The sequence below is a fragment of the Pinus tabuliformis genome, chromosome 1_1 (assembly GCF_031772625.1).
Source record: "Pinus tabuliformis cultivar Carrire ecotype Pingquan chromosome 1_1, CPIR1, whole genome shotgun sequence".
Classification (NCBI taxonomy): domain Eukaryota; kingdom Viridiplantae; phylum Streptophyta; class Pinopsida; order Pinales; family Pinaceae; genus Pinus; species Pinus tabuliformis.
In genome coordinates this window covers 336,703,340-336,717,826 of record NC_142297.1, presented here as the reverse complement: position 1 = coordinate 336,717,826, position 14,487 = coordinate 336,703,340, and the positions used below count along the sequence as shown (strand labels likewise).

Genomic DNA, 14,487 nt, shown 5'->3' with positions numbered 1-14,487 from the left:
GGAGGGATAGGATCAAATTATAAGTGGTGAAAACTCCTATGTAAGGAAGGATAAGATCCAAATGTTTTATCCAATCTACTGGGTAGCAGAGGACCCACGTAACAATTTTGGGGCTCAAAGCCCACAATTTTGGGTAAAACTATGGTAAAGGCTCCGCGAGGTGTGCAATGCACGAATTTTAATGAGTCAAGTCAAAGGGTTGTCCGCCCAAAAATAATGTAAGAAAATAGAAAGTGAGTCGGCTTGCCCATGGTCTGTAGACCATGGAAATGTATAAATAGAACAAGGCTCTATTGTTAGAAGTCGGTTTTTGGTTTTGATATTGAATGGAATGGATTTATGAAGACAATAGTCTCTTAGCATCTGTAAGTCCGAGTCAACGGTGTTGGTAGATAGATAGAGGCTCTGTAGATGTGTGCGTAGAGGCCTGATAGAGTCGACAGCTGTGTGTGTGGACCCCTGCAGCTGAGTGCACAGGGCAGATCTGGTTGTATTGGCGGAAGATAAATAAAGATAAGAATTTTTGAATCATTGTGTGCTTTATCATGAATCTATTTGTTGCTTATGTTCTAAATTTATGCACTGTCTTTAAGAATTATGATTGCGCACACTGGGTTTTATTGTTAAATGTTTTCTTAAAGACTGTAAGAAGAAGATGAGATCTATAATAAATTCATTAATAAGGAAGCGCATCTGCGCAGATCTACGCAGAGCCCAATAGTAGTATAGAGTGGCACAAGGCCGCAGATGGTTCACTACCCCTCTAGTCCACATCAAGACATCCCAAGGGTGTGGAAACTTGGCTCCAACACCGTCCCATACTACCTCGAGTGAGACTTTAGTCTGCGCTCTACGGATTCTTGCCGAAAGGGCCGGTAGTGCAGGATTTCATCGGCTAAACCACTTCTAAAACCTAGGTCAAGACCCAAGAAGCCAACAAATGGTTACGTTGCCGGGACCGGGATTGGCCTAAGGGATGTATAACGTCGCAACACTGGAACCCTACAAAGAAAGAGCTTGAAGATTGGTTGGATCAGAAGTTTCACGAGTTCGTGGCTTGTATAATATTTTTTATGGCTTCTTTGATCTGAGTTATTACATCTACTAAAACAGACTTGAATATTTTCTCCAATTCCTAGACATATTTCTTGATTGAATAACTATGTTTAAATTGGTGACATACCTCTTCTTAGGATTTCATAAGTGTAACAATTCTCAGGATTCTGTAAGTTCCACATTTACAAATTTGTAATCACTTTACACTAATTTTGTAGTTAAATATGTTCATAATTTGTAATATAATAATTTGGACTTTCATATGAACTTAATGAGATAACACTTAAACTTATGACACAAAAGTATAACTTGTTTTTGGATCTCTACAAAATCTGTGTACTAGTAAATAAATTAGGCAAAGGAATTAGGAGGCCAATATTTGTCCCTCGTATGTATGTTTTAATTGATACACTAAACCATTTTCAACATTTCTTGGTTTATTGGATTAACTTAGTTAATTCACACCTTCACTTCATTTTCAACCATTGTTTTGATATAATTTAGTTTTTCTTTCGTAGTCTCAAATGTGGGCAAGGTTACTAAAGTGACCTGTTGTTCTCTTAACTTTATTTTGTTACTACATCTGTAATTTCCGTGAACTATGATGCATTTGATATTTAGGTAAATCAAATTTTCAATCATTTTTCATGACAATTTACATGAACAATAAAGAATTATTACTTTCAAACGGTCTTATATTTTTATACCACATCTATAAATGTAATTTGTAACTCTAATTTATTTTCTTAATAATGGTTTCTAAAAAACCTATCACTAATTAAAGTTATATAGTTTCATTAGAGTTTCACCTTTTAACAATCCAAACTCCAATTCCCCTTATCTAAACTAAACTGTAGGTACTAGCTACTAAGTAACACTGGTTATAATTTAAATAAAATAAAATTTATAAATTTATAAATTTATAAAATATTTAACATAATAATTTAAATGTTAATTTTGTTTAAAATAATTTAAAAATATAAAAAAAACTCAAAACTTTAGAAAAACTAAATATTAATTTAAGAAAAAAATTTGAAAAAATTTAAAGTATTATGAATTTAAATATTATTGAAAAAAATAATTAAAAGTTTAGAAAACTAAATAGACAATAAATAAAAAAAATTATAAAAGGAAAAATAAACCTGTATAATGTGATTTTGATGTAGTGCCCAACACAAAATCACATCCATAATAATAACAAGATAGAGTGACCTACCGTAATAACAAGAATGTAGTAAAACTTAAATTTAAAATCAAGCATATGTACAATAATAAAAATAATAGAAAGAAATAACTAGCATTTGCACCAGATGTTGCAAAGGAAACGCCGTAAGGCATAAATTGAAGAATACAAATACAACAAAAGGATACTTTGATAAGGAATAAAAATATATTGAACGCTCAAATCAATGCCCCATTAACTGGAACCACTTAGTAGACATATCTATCAACATTAGGGTTATATACAATGATCAATAAATTTCCCATATACAAACAGTACCTTCCACAACAACCTTTTGTCACATCCACATTTTAAAAAATGCCTTGGAACGTGATTGGAATCTCCCATATTGCCTTTTTCATTATGAAAATAAATCTTCCACGGACAAAAATTTACAGCTAATTTTTTATAATCGGGATTATGTTTTATTTATTTCCTTCACAATCTATCACTTTTAAATTTTAAACATGGGTCTCTGGTTTTAGGTCGCAATTTATGTGATAAAAATGTGCTCATCATTGTCACTATACCTATATTTTTTTCCATTTGTAACTATTTAACACTGGCAAGCAATTGAATTTTCACAGTTCAATCAAATTTGACATCATTAAGGAAACTCTCTTTTTTACTGTCTAACAGCATTGATACATACATGGCGAACAATTAGGTTACGGAAAGTATTCCCAACAATTATCTTATTGTTGCACAGTTCAATCAAATTTGACATCATTAAGGAATCTACTAGAGTATGAAGGGAAATCAAGAAAACAAGGGGGGCCAAAAGGATCTGGAATGTATGGATAATATCAATATCTCTTTAAGTAGTTTTCGGGTTGTAGTTTCAAGTTATCCTTATTAGTGTTTGGTAAGATTGACTCATTTTCACTCATTGTGTGTGTCAGATCAATTGGTGGGCTTGTTACTAAAACAACAGTTGAAGTTGTCATAACTGAGCATGCCATTGCACCTCCTATCGCAAATTCAGGGAAGGGTGTTGCTCAAATTTCCCTGTTAGGATTATTGACAAGAGAGAATGTTCAATGGTGGCATACATTGTGAGTTTTAAATATGTGCACAGACCACTTGGTTGTCCATTTTTTCAAACCATATTCTTGGTTTCTGATTTGATTTGGCCAATCCTTTACTGTATCTGCATCGTCTCAGAGCTCTTCTCATGAGTATATTCATCAACAAGATCTTATTTACCTTCTACAAATATCAGGTGAAAAAGTTAACTTACTTGAAGTGAGACCACAATCATATGAAGTGATTGAATATCTGGTACTCCAGAGCAAACCCATTCAGCTCAGGGTCTGCTTCATGCATTTATTATAAATAACCAGTCATCGTGTGGTTCATATTCTAGATAAGTACTTGTATGGTAAGCTTTTTATATGTATAATTTTATGTAGTTAGCTGCTGCAAGAAATTTGAAACTGGCTTGGTAGCTTATATTTGAATTAGTTACTCTTATTTGGTGGTGGTTTTGAACATAAAATAAACAACACTCTGTTCCTCATGTAAGAGGGTACTTATTTAGAATGTCGAATGTAACATATGCAATCTACATGTATGCCCTAACAACAATGTGCATGCACTATTTAGTACGACATGGATCCTAGCCCTTAGTAATGAATGGAGCAAGGACTACTATGCAACTCTTGGACATTGGCATTTATGCTGTGAATTTTCTTTTCTCAAGATTTCATAAATGAAATGTTTTGACATTTTCATGTTCAGAGTTATCCTTTCCTTTTTTAGTTCAAATGATATCCAATTTTTTAGCAAAATTTTGCTCTGTCCTAATTTGGAAATAAAAAGTTCATACTCTGATTATTCCTTTGTTATCATTCACAGGATTTTGTTTCAGATGATTCAATCTTCTGTGGGGTTTTGTGATGGCCATGGTCCTTATGGTCATCTTGTTGTTCGCAGGGTCAGAGGTTCATTACCAGTGTAACTGCATTCTTTTTGGCAATCTTTCAAGGATAAAGCAAACAACATCAATCCTACTGATACATACAATAATAAAAAGAAGGCCAAAAATTCCCAAAATGACTTAGGTGGTGATGGTCAAGTCAGTTCAACAAAGGAATCCAATCTTTTTTCTACCTAGAAAGACACCTACCTGAAAGGAATCCAGTCTTTTTTCTTTTGCAGATACGTATCACCTACATTTCGGCCTTGAGGAAGTTTCTTATTCACACAAATTCAGGGTTATTTCTGTGTGGTTAGCCTACACTATTTTGAGGGTAATTGAATGATGTTTGGAGCACAATATGTGGATTGATTTTGAATTCAACATTCTGTCTGCACAAGTGTGTCCTTCGATCTTGTACTTCAAACCCCTTAAGTTGTTCTACGTAGACTTCCTCTTTAAGCAAGCCATGTAAGAAATCAATCCTAACCTCAATTTGGTGTAGGATCCATCCTTGAGAGGCAACGAGAGAAATAATAGATCAGATAGTGGTATATTGGAAACTAGTGTAAATATCTTGTCATAGTCCACTCCTTCCTTTTGAGAGAAGCCTCAAGCAACGAACCTGGCCTTATCTGTTTCAGAACTCCCATCAAATCCATGTTTGATTTTGTAAGGCCATTTAGAAGTAACCACAGACTTGTCCTTGGGTCTAAGAACCACGTCCCAGACATCATTCTTCGTGATAGATTCATATTCCTCATTCATCGCATCCTTCCTGAATTGGTGCTTTATGGCTTCTTCGAACATACATGGCTCATATTCAACAATACTCATAGCAACTAAGTACCCTTGATACCTATTTGGCTTCTTACTTTCACAGAGTTTCCCTCTTGGAGCGATATGTCTTTCGGAATCTTCGAGAGTATTTTTGAGCCAGAAAGATATTTTCCTTGAGGTATAGGTATCACTAGGTGGTGGATCAATGGGATCCATTGGGCCTTCAACATCAGGCATAGGTTCATCTAAAGGAGGTTCATCCTATTTTTCCACAACATCATCATTATTGTCCTTCCTTGGAGTGGGGAGATCTTGGGTCTTCCCAAGGGCAATATCTTCATCGAATGTGACATCATGGCTAACTTCCACATCTCTTTGTCCAAACACATAGATTTTATATGCCTTTGAATTCTCACTATAGTCCACAAATATACCTTTCTTCCCAGATGCTTCCAACTTGTTTCTTTTCTCTTTATACACTTGAAAATACACAAGACATCCATATATTCTAAAATGAGAAACATCAGGTTTCTTACCAGTGAAAACTTCTTCAGGTGTCTTAAAATCCAGTTCTTGACTTGTGCCACACGTGTGAGAGAAAAGAGAGCCCCATAGTTGTACAAACCAATGGGAGTAGGAGAGAGAAGAATACGAGTGTTGATGATGATGCCAAATGAGTTGAGAGGTCATGGGTGAAGAGTCATGTCCATTGGGCTTCATGAGCCTCCATGATGATGTGGCCAACCTGAACAATTTGCACATGTGTGGGCATAAATTCAAAATCTCACACTTCTGCTTGTCCAAATGCGATGATTTTTATATCAATTTTGGTCTCTCTTATAAAGTGAAATTTAATGCAATCATCATCTCCTTCAAATGAATTGTCCCAAGGTGGAATTTGGCCCTAGTTGCCAATTTTAACACTTTCGAGCTTTCAATGGTCTTAAGTTCCAAATTTCACTCCACTAAAACCTAAACCCCTAGTAATGATGAGAAAGTTTTAAATGGGGGATAAAGCATAGTATGAATTCTATAGAAAGTTTGGAATGATCCCTCATTACATTTTAATTGGCATGGAAAGAACATTAGACTAAGGAGATAACTCCCTATACTTTCATACAAAGGAGATAACTCCCTGTACTTTCATGGAATTGTTTTGAAAGTTTCAATTTTAATTTGAGAGCCACTCTTATAATTAATCACGTGCATTCTAAACTTTTCATTTAAACAAGACACAACTTTTCATTTAAACAAGACAATTTATACTTTTCATTTAAAAAATACACTTTATACTTTTGTCAGTGAGTGTTGAACTTTTATCATAGTGAATTTAAAACATTTAATGGAGTATGAAACTTTTTGAAATAACATATTTAATTTTTGTGCCGAAAAAAAATGTGTGCAAGTTCCTCTCGTAGCTAAAGTGAAGTTTTAACTCTGATAAAAATGAAAATTTACCTCAACTAGGTGAATTAGAAGATCTTTTGAAGTTGATGTAGAATATCTTTTTTATATTGAAAATTTTAAATTTAAAAAAACAAACAAACAAACAAACAAACAAACAAAACAAAACAAAACAAAACTTGTTAAACTGAATATTAGTTAAAACAACCACTCAAACCAATATTTTCATCATTATTCAAAAGAAAAGATTACAAAAAAAATATATATGTATATATTGAAAAAAATAATTAAATAAAAAATAAATTGCTTTTAAAGAACAAAAAGCCTATGTCTATTTTGTACATCTCTCATTTTTTCTTATATTGTTTTCCCTCTTTTGGGCATATTTGATGGTTAGATAGTAGAGTTCTCAAATTCTTACTCATTGAAATATTAGGTAACTTTAAAAGTTTATAACTGCAAAATATTGTGAATAAAATTGAGTTGGTTCATTGCACGAAGGAAAAAAAACACATTAACAATTAGCCATCACTTATTATTTAGACCTATAAATAACAAGACCTATGAACCTTGACAAGTATATCATAGCTTGTTTGGTAGAAATGAGAATAAAATGTTGATGTGAATTGGCACAGTATTACTACATATAGAGGTTAGAACTAAAATAGAAACAAAAAAATGTAGATGTGAAACTCAAAATAATAGAATCAAAGCAAGAAAAAAAAGACAAATTAGTTAGAGGCACCTTACATCCAACTACACTGCCTGTACAAATCCAAGTTGTCTAGAGTTCTCCAATATTACCTTGATTACCTTGTTGAAGTGATAAAAGTTACACAGGAAAAAGGGTAAACTCCATTTGTATATAACAAGTGAAAAATCATAACTGTCAAAGTTAGTCAAAATCACTGATAGGAGTTATTGAACTCTTCTTAAGGACTTAAATATATAATATTATCAGAAAATAATGAGCTTACATGGTAGCTCATAGTCTACTATATTGTATCCCTATATTGTACATTTATCGAGCTTGGGTTTTAGGGAAATGAAGATATTTCTCCATTCTATTGTAAACCCAATATGACCAATGTCCAAATCTCTAGTTAAGATATCTATTGGATGGAGTACTCTAAAACAAGTTTTGCAAATGCAGAAAATTTGTTGTTGAGTAGTTTGGATGGAGTGTCATACTCAGCAATTTGTCCTGATTCAAAACAAATACAAAGTAAGTAAAAAATGAAATGTGTCCAAAAAAATAGTAACTGTAACAAAACACTAGAAAATAAACAACTAAAAAATGTTATACCTTCCTTTAATAGGAGAACCATATCACTCTCAATAACAGATCGAATCTGATGTGCTATAGTAATCACTGTGCAGGTAGAAAATTGGTGGCGAATTATTTGCTGAATAAACCCATCAGTTGTAGTGTCAACTGAGGCAGTTCTCTCGGCAAGGACCAGTATCTGACTTATTTTTAGTAGTGCACGTCCCAAACAGACAAGCTAGCATTGACCCACACTCTAGTTTCCTCCATTCTCACACACTGTACAAGACAGACAAGCTGGCATTGACCCACACTCTAGTTTCCTCCATTCTTAGACACTGTACAAGACAGACAAGTTGGCATTGACCCACACTCCAGTTTCCTCCATTCTCAGACACTGTACAAGAGATCATTCCATTAAATTCGATTCTCAATTTTCATTCTAAAAAAAAGGGGTCCTAGAGACCAGGTAGGTCTCAAGGACACCAAAAAATAAACAAAACATGAGCACTAAGATGGAAAGCAAATAGCAGAAATAGCTACTGTAAAAGGTTTTATTTTTCTCCTTCAGGACTTCCATTGAATGTGATAAAGACACACAGACCTGAGGAATCAAGTTTCTTTTCTTTTGCTCGTACAATCTCACCAAGTTGGCACTTGTCCAAAGCCTGAAAGGACAAGCAAAATTGAAGTAGATTCATAAACAATAAACTTATAGCAAGATCCACAGGGAAATATCTATATTCTTCAAGGCAATAATAATTAGCGCTAAAATTGATACTAATGCTTATAGAATATGAAGCATAACTAACCTCCCAAATCTCATCATCCAAGCAATCTTCGAGAGGATATAAATTATTTCTTAGAGTGCCTTCAAACATTGTTGGTTCTTGGGGAATAATGCTTAATTTGGATCTTAGGTCATGGAGGCCTGTGGATGAGATGTCGACCCCATCAATGACAATTCTGCTCTTTGTTGGTTCCATAATGCGAAAAATGGATTGAATAAGAGTAGATTTGCCACTTCTTGTCCGCCCCACAACTCCCACCTTCGTTCCTCCAGGGAAAGTGCATGTAAGGCCTTTCAAGACAAGCGGAAGATGTGGTCCATAACGCACCTGATTGTATGGTTCAAATTTATAGATGATCTGACATGCAAATTACTAGCATTGAATGCATGAAAAAGAGTCTATTTGTATTGAGTTCTGACCTGCAAATCAGTTAGATCTATCGTTCCTCTAGATGGCCAGTTGGAGTTTGGTCTACAGTTCTCTATAATCACTGGTTACTCACTGGGAATTCATGAATACTGGATTATTCTCTCCGCTGACAACATGTTGGTCTTCACATAACAAAGGCACCATATTATCCAGGCTTGTACCATGTTCAGACTTAGACTATATGTTACTGCCAACCCTGCAGTGCCTGTTAAGGTGCCATTTCATTTACTTTCATATTTCATTATAAAGAATATGTCTAGTCTGCTGAGATCAGTTTAGGAAAAATAATTGTATGCCAAGATAGTACTTCTGCACCTACTTGGGCTAATAACACCAAAAATAATACAAACACAAGATTTGACAGAAAATCCATCCGAGTGCCAAGCCACTCATTGGCTCCAACATTGTGGAGACTAGGTCTCATATATATATATATATATATATATATATATATCAATCAACTCGAGATTTCGTTCCATGAATCGAAATTCCTGGTCAAAACTTCTAATGGTGGCTACTATAGAGATTGATTCTCCAAAATGTTGAATGATTGGAGCTCTACAAACTGATGCCAGTCGAGCCAGTTCCCTAGCTGATGTTATGTAGTATTGCTGCATGCAAGGAAGGTCAGAGGAGTTACAAGAATTCTCTTATTACTATAAAAACCCAAAAGCATGGAAACAAAGAAATACAGATAAACTGTTGTCATGATAGAATCCTGATGCAACTTAATCTATTTGATAACATCCTTTTCAATCAGATTATGGGATCTACCTACAGCAAACCTTGAAGTAGAAATCAAACTCTCTTATCGCCAATTTATGTTCCTCTGAGAAAATTAAAATTTGCAAGTTCGTATTTATTATTATTGAGAAATACAGAGAATACTTGATACCATATACAACTTGCACCCACTGGTATAAACACAATGAAGACCTGCCAAGCAATATGAGACATGACTGAAATGATCCCCAAAAGTTGTATAAATGCAAAAGCCAATTCTCCTATTTGAGAAGGAATCAATGTGTCCACTGCACTCTGATTAGTTGATGCCCGCCAAGAAACAGAGAGCTTGTTACTGACCCACTAGAATCAAATGATTTCCTCCTCTCTCAGGAAAGGTATTAGCCTATTAAAACAATAAATGTCAACTGACCCGATCCAGTATTCGCCCAGATGGAGTTGCATCAAAGAAGGACATTGGTGCACAAAATATACACCTGTGCAGAGTGCTAAAAAGTTGACTATCAGTTTTAAGTCCAACCAATGAAAGAAGTATAGACCTCACAAGAACGCATAGGGAGATGCTTAATGTCAAATCAACATAAACCAGAATGAAAAGGGACTTTCTCATAGGGGAACTCTCATTTTCTTTTCTAGAGGCTTCCGATGTCATCCAGAGGTTACTACATATTTGAAGTAGCTGACTTATTATTTGGGCCAATAGTATTAGAGGTATCAAAGTACCATTGTATGCAGCAGTAATGTAAGACCAGTATACCGACATGCTTACCCTACCTCTCTCTCTTTCTTATTCTTGTACAAGCTGTGAATTTTTATTCTCTTTATCCAATCTTTCTTTGTGGTTTTCTGGTTCAACCTCTTCCTCTACATCTATTGAGTTCTGAACACCGCATTGCTCCAGTGTGTCACTGGCAGTAACATTTTTCACTGCAACTACATTGCCAGGACATGAGCTTTCAACAAATCTCTCTGATGTGTACACTTCAGATTTCTCCATAGCAGAAATAGCTTTCAAAGCTTTCTGATGTGCACCAACTAATTCCACAAAATCTGTGCCTGATTGTAAGATGTCATCATATCTGCCAACCTGACTAATTTCACCATCTCGCATTACCTATGAAGAATATCATTTACATCAACAAAATATGGATCACTTCTCTCCTCCTCTCAATAAATGATCAACAAGCCCACTGTCCCTTTACCAATTACATTGAAAGTTTTAATATCACTAGAGTAGGATGAAGGAAATTTAAACCTACCAGAATGATGTCAGCAGAGGGTAAAAACTCCACTTTATGAGTTACATAGACTAGAGTCTTCGAACCCAGAATACCAAGTATGCATTCCTATAACAAGCAAGTCCAATTTCTTAGATGTTTATGGACATGAATTTGCAGTGGCATAACCAACAATGTATATTATCCAGACTGAACAATGAATTGCAGAGTGCTACTGTAGAGCTTCATCATTCCATCAAAACATTAAAACTAATTAATTCAGCAAACCTACAGTATGCAAAGGATAAGAGAAACATACCTTGGAAAATATGTTTTCCGGTATGTGCATCCGCAGCACTAAAAGGGTCATCAAAAATATAAATGTCTACATGTTGATATAAAGCACGGGCAATCTGTATTCTCTATTTTTGTCCACCACTCAAATTTAACCCTCTTTCTCCAATGTTTGTCTCGTCCCCATAAGGAAAAAGTTCAAGCTCTTTTTTCAATGCAAAAGCATCAAGTACACTATTGTATCTAATAGTATCCATCTGCTTTCCAAAGAGAATAGCGTCTTTAATTTTCCCACTTTGTATCCAAGGAGACTGAGGGACACATGCTTTAGAACCACTTAACCTAACAGAGCCTGATATTTTTGGTATTTCACCTAATATGCAGGATAAAAGGCTTGATTTTCCTGAACTAACAGTTCCACATACTGCAACCCTCATGCCTCTCTCTAGTTGGACATCTAAACCTCTTATAGTTGGACTAGAGGGATCAGGATTCCAAGAAAATATCCCTCCTTGGATTTGAATCGCGAAGTCTGTTGACTCCTTTTATACCTTTTCTACCCCATCGTGTTGCAGCTCTTCCTCCTCCAGAAAGGCCACAATGTGATCTATTGACACTTTAGTTTGAGCAATCTGAGGGATTAAGCCAGGAAGCATGCCCATAGCTCCCTGAAGTGTCCCATAGGTTGCGAGTGCAGAAAGAATTCTCCCTTCTGTCAAAGGCACTCCTATAAGCATACACGTACCAAAAGTTGCAACAATGATAAATATTGGTCCAACAGAGGAAACAGATGTTGTGATAGCTGATGCGTAAACATATTTTTGTAGCCAACTATATTCTGCCTGCCTCAAAATTTCTAGTTTCCGAAGAAATCTTGTCTCCCAAGCCTGCAATTTTAAGATCCTCATAATTTTTAATGTCTCCGATGTGGCCTTCATCCTTTTGTCTTTTTCTTCCATTATTCTCTCCTGAAATTTTTCTTGCAATTTTGCAAGTGGGAAATTTGGCAACATAACTGCAAATGAGGCTGCCAACCCTGAAAATGCTGCCAAGCCCAACGTCTGATATAGAATAATGAAGTCCAGAAAAAATTGAAGAGGGAAAATCCAAATACTATGCATATAGTAACAGAAACATGAAACATTCTAAACATCTACACTCATGTAATCGATAATCTCTCTGCTTGTATGCTTCTGTCTTCACTGACTGGAAAGCAACAAGCCCTTCCTGTATATAATAGCTGTCAATGCTGCTGTAACCCGTAAAGTTAACTGATGTTGTTTGAAAAACCCTTGTCGCTGTGACAAAGACTCTAATACCTTTGCCACAAAAAATTCACAAGCTAGCACATATCCTTGACTTTCAAACTGTTTCATTCCACCTAGAAACTGAACAAAGGCATTTATAAAACATGGACCTACATATGATGCACAAGTCTCCAGTGCTACTAAGAATGCAGTCAAAAGTACGTCCTTCCGAAAAGATAGGAGTAAGGCTTTTGCTAATAAGCCTGTATCACCTTTGGCCTCTAGCTGAGCTCTGAATTTAGGGTATAATTGGCCTGTCCTGTCCGCCTCTGCAAAGGGCTCTTATAACCAACAACAAGCAAAGGACTCATCCAAGAAAATGACAGCCGACTGAGAAGGTTGGTTGTTGCATAAGTAGAGACTGCGTTAATGTTTCCACATTTTTGGGGATTGTCTTTCAAGAGAGGTTCTAGAATGGTTTGTGAGGAGGACTCTACACCACTTCTAGCACAACAACTAGTATAACACAAGCAAGCCAAAATGAGAACAACCATAATTTCAACAAAGATATCAACAGCAATGCTTCCTTGTTTTTTCAACCATTGAATGTCGAGGACGATGAAGAAAGCCTGTACAATGAATGATAGACTCCACCACAACTGCAATAAAAGTGGAAACTTCTGTTTACCTTATTTTCTGAAGGAGCGATGAACATAAGTTGACATTGTAACCCAAGTCAGAGCGTGGACAATATACTCGCCCACATTTCCAAAACCTTCAGGCCTCTCCTTCAGCCACCAATACATAGGGCTCCATATCCCAAGAACGTTATAGCATATACACAGAAAAATGCAACCACCTAAAGCCAGCTTTTGCATAATCCCCAGTTTAAACTTACTCGAAAAGCTGTTAAATGGAATAGGAGGTGTAGGTGGCCGAGGTGTGCGAAATTTACACCTTGTCCAACACAGTTCAAGGATGACAGAAAAAAGAGAGAGCAAATTAAGCCCAATTGCAAGTGCATGTCGAAAGAACTTCCCTCCAAAAAGAGCTCTAAGTCCCTCCCACCCAACTGTTTCACCCATTTCCAGCCAGAGGGTATTGTTATTCTTGTTTAGTGCCCCTATGGCTTCCATGACTGCAAACAAATAATTTACTAACAATATCAACAAAGTGCCTTATGAGTATATCTACTTCAGTACCCACATGAAAAAGTGCCAACAGAGCTCTTGGTTACCATTACCATTTATAAATGCACATACATATTGGGCTTCATACAACAAGGATGTTGCAGTGCAAAAAACTTCTTGTTTACTGGATTAAATAATTCTAGAAGAAGCATAAACATAACTAGCACTGAGAGATGGTGAGATTGAATAACAGGGTAGTAAATGATACTTGTATACTTGACATGCCTGGGTAGCTGGCTGCATGCGCTCTCCCTCTTTCATTCTGGTGGGAAAGATGCAAACATTTAAAAGAACAGAGAAATGGGTGTATCAATTGAATGCTTTGTTAAAATATTTATTTTATTTTAATTTTTAATAATTTCTCAAGCTCATCCTACTGTCAGCTCATTGACATTGCCAGAGCTTCGTCTCCAATGTTCTTCTGGGTAACACATATCCAACGCAAACAACATGATTTCATGTAAGTTTTTTCACTATGTGTAGTCCTTTCAACACCATCATTGCTTTGGCATGTTTCTTTGTTTCTTTTCCTGTGCTCCATGCAAAATCTGGAGCGTAGGGACTCCATATTTAGAAAGGATAACCTACAAGACTGAAAACTGCATCTGGATGGCATATCTGGCATGATCTTGACTTTACGCACTGCATCAAAAACAATGTATTGAAAGCTCAGTTTAAACTGTCTTTCTGAATCATGAGGTGTTTTACATTCACTTGCTTTATTTCAAGTGCAATCAAACAACTATAGACTCCCAAACCTACCTAATGGAAAAAATTTGATGGAAATTACAACAGCGCAATAGATCTCTATTCTCTACATCTATTTGTTTCTTTTTCACTACCTTTCAAGAAGAACGAGATATGTGTCATTTAGAAAATAAGGAATAAAAACAAATCAACTGTACTTATTTATTGATGCATCCATATC

At 35.6% G+C, this 14,487-nt stretch overlaps 1 pseudogene; it reads right to left on the bottom strand.

Moving 5' to 3' along the window:
- Positions 1-7,483: 7,483 nt before the first annotated feature.
- On the bottom strand, positions 7,484-13,505 carry LOC149212937 (putative ABC transporter C family member 15; annotated as a pseudogene).
- Positions 13,506-14,487: the final 982 nt, after the last annotated feature.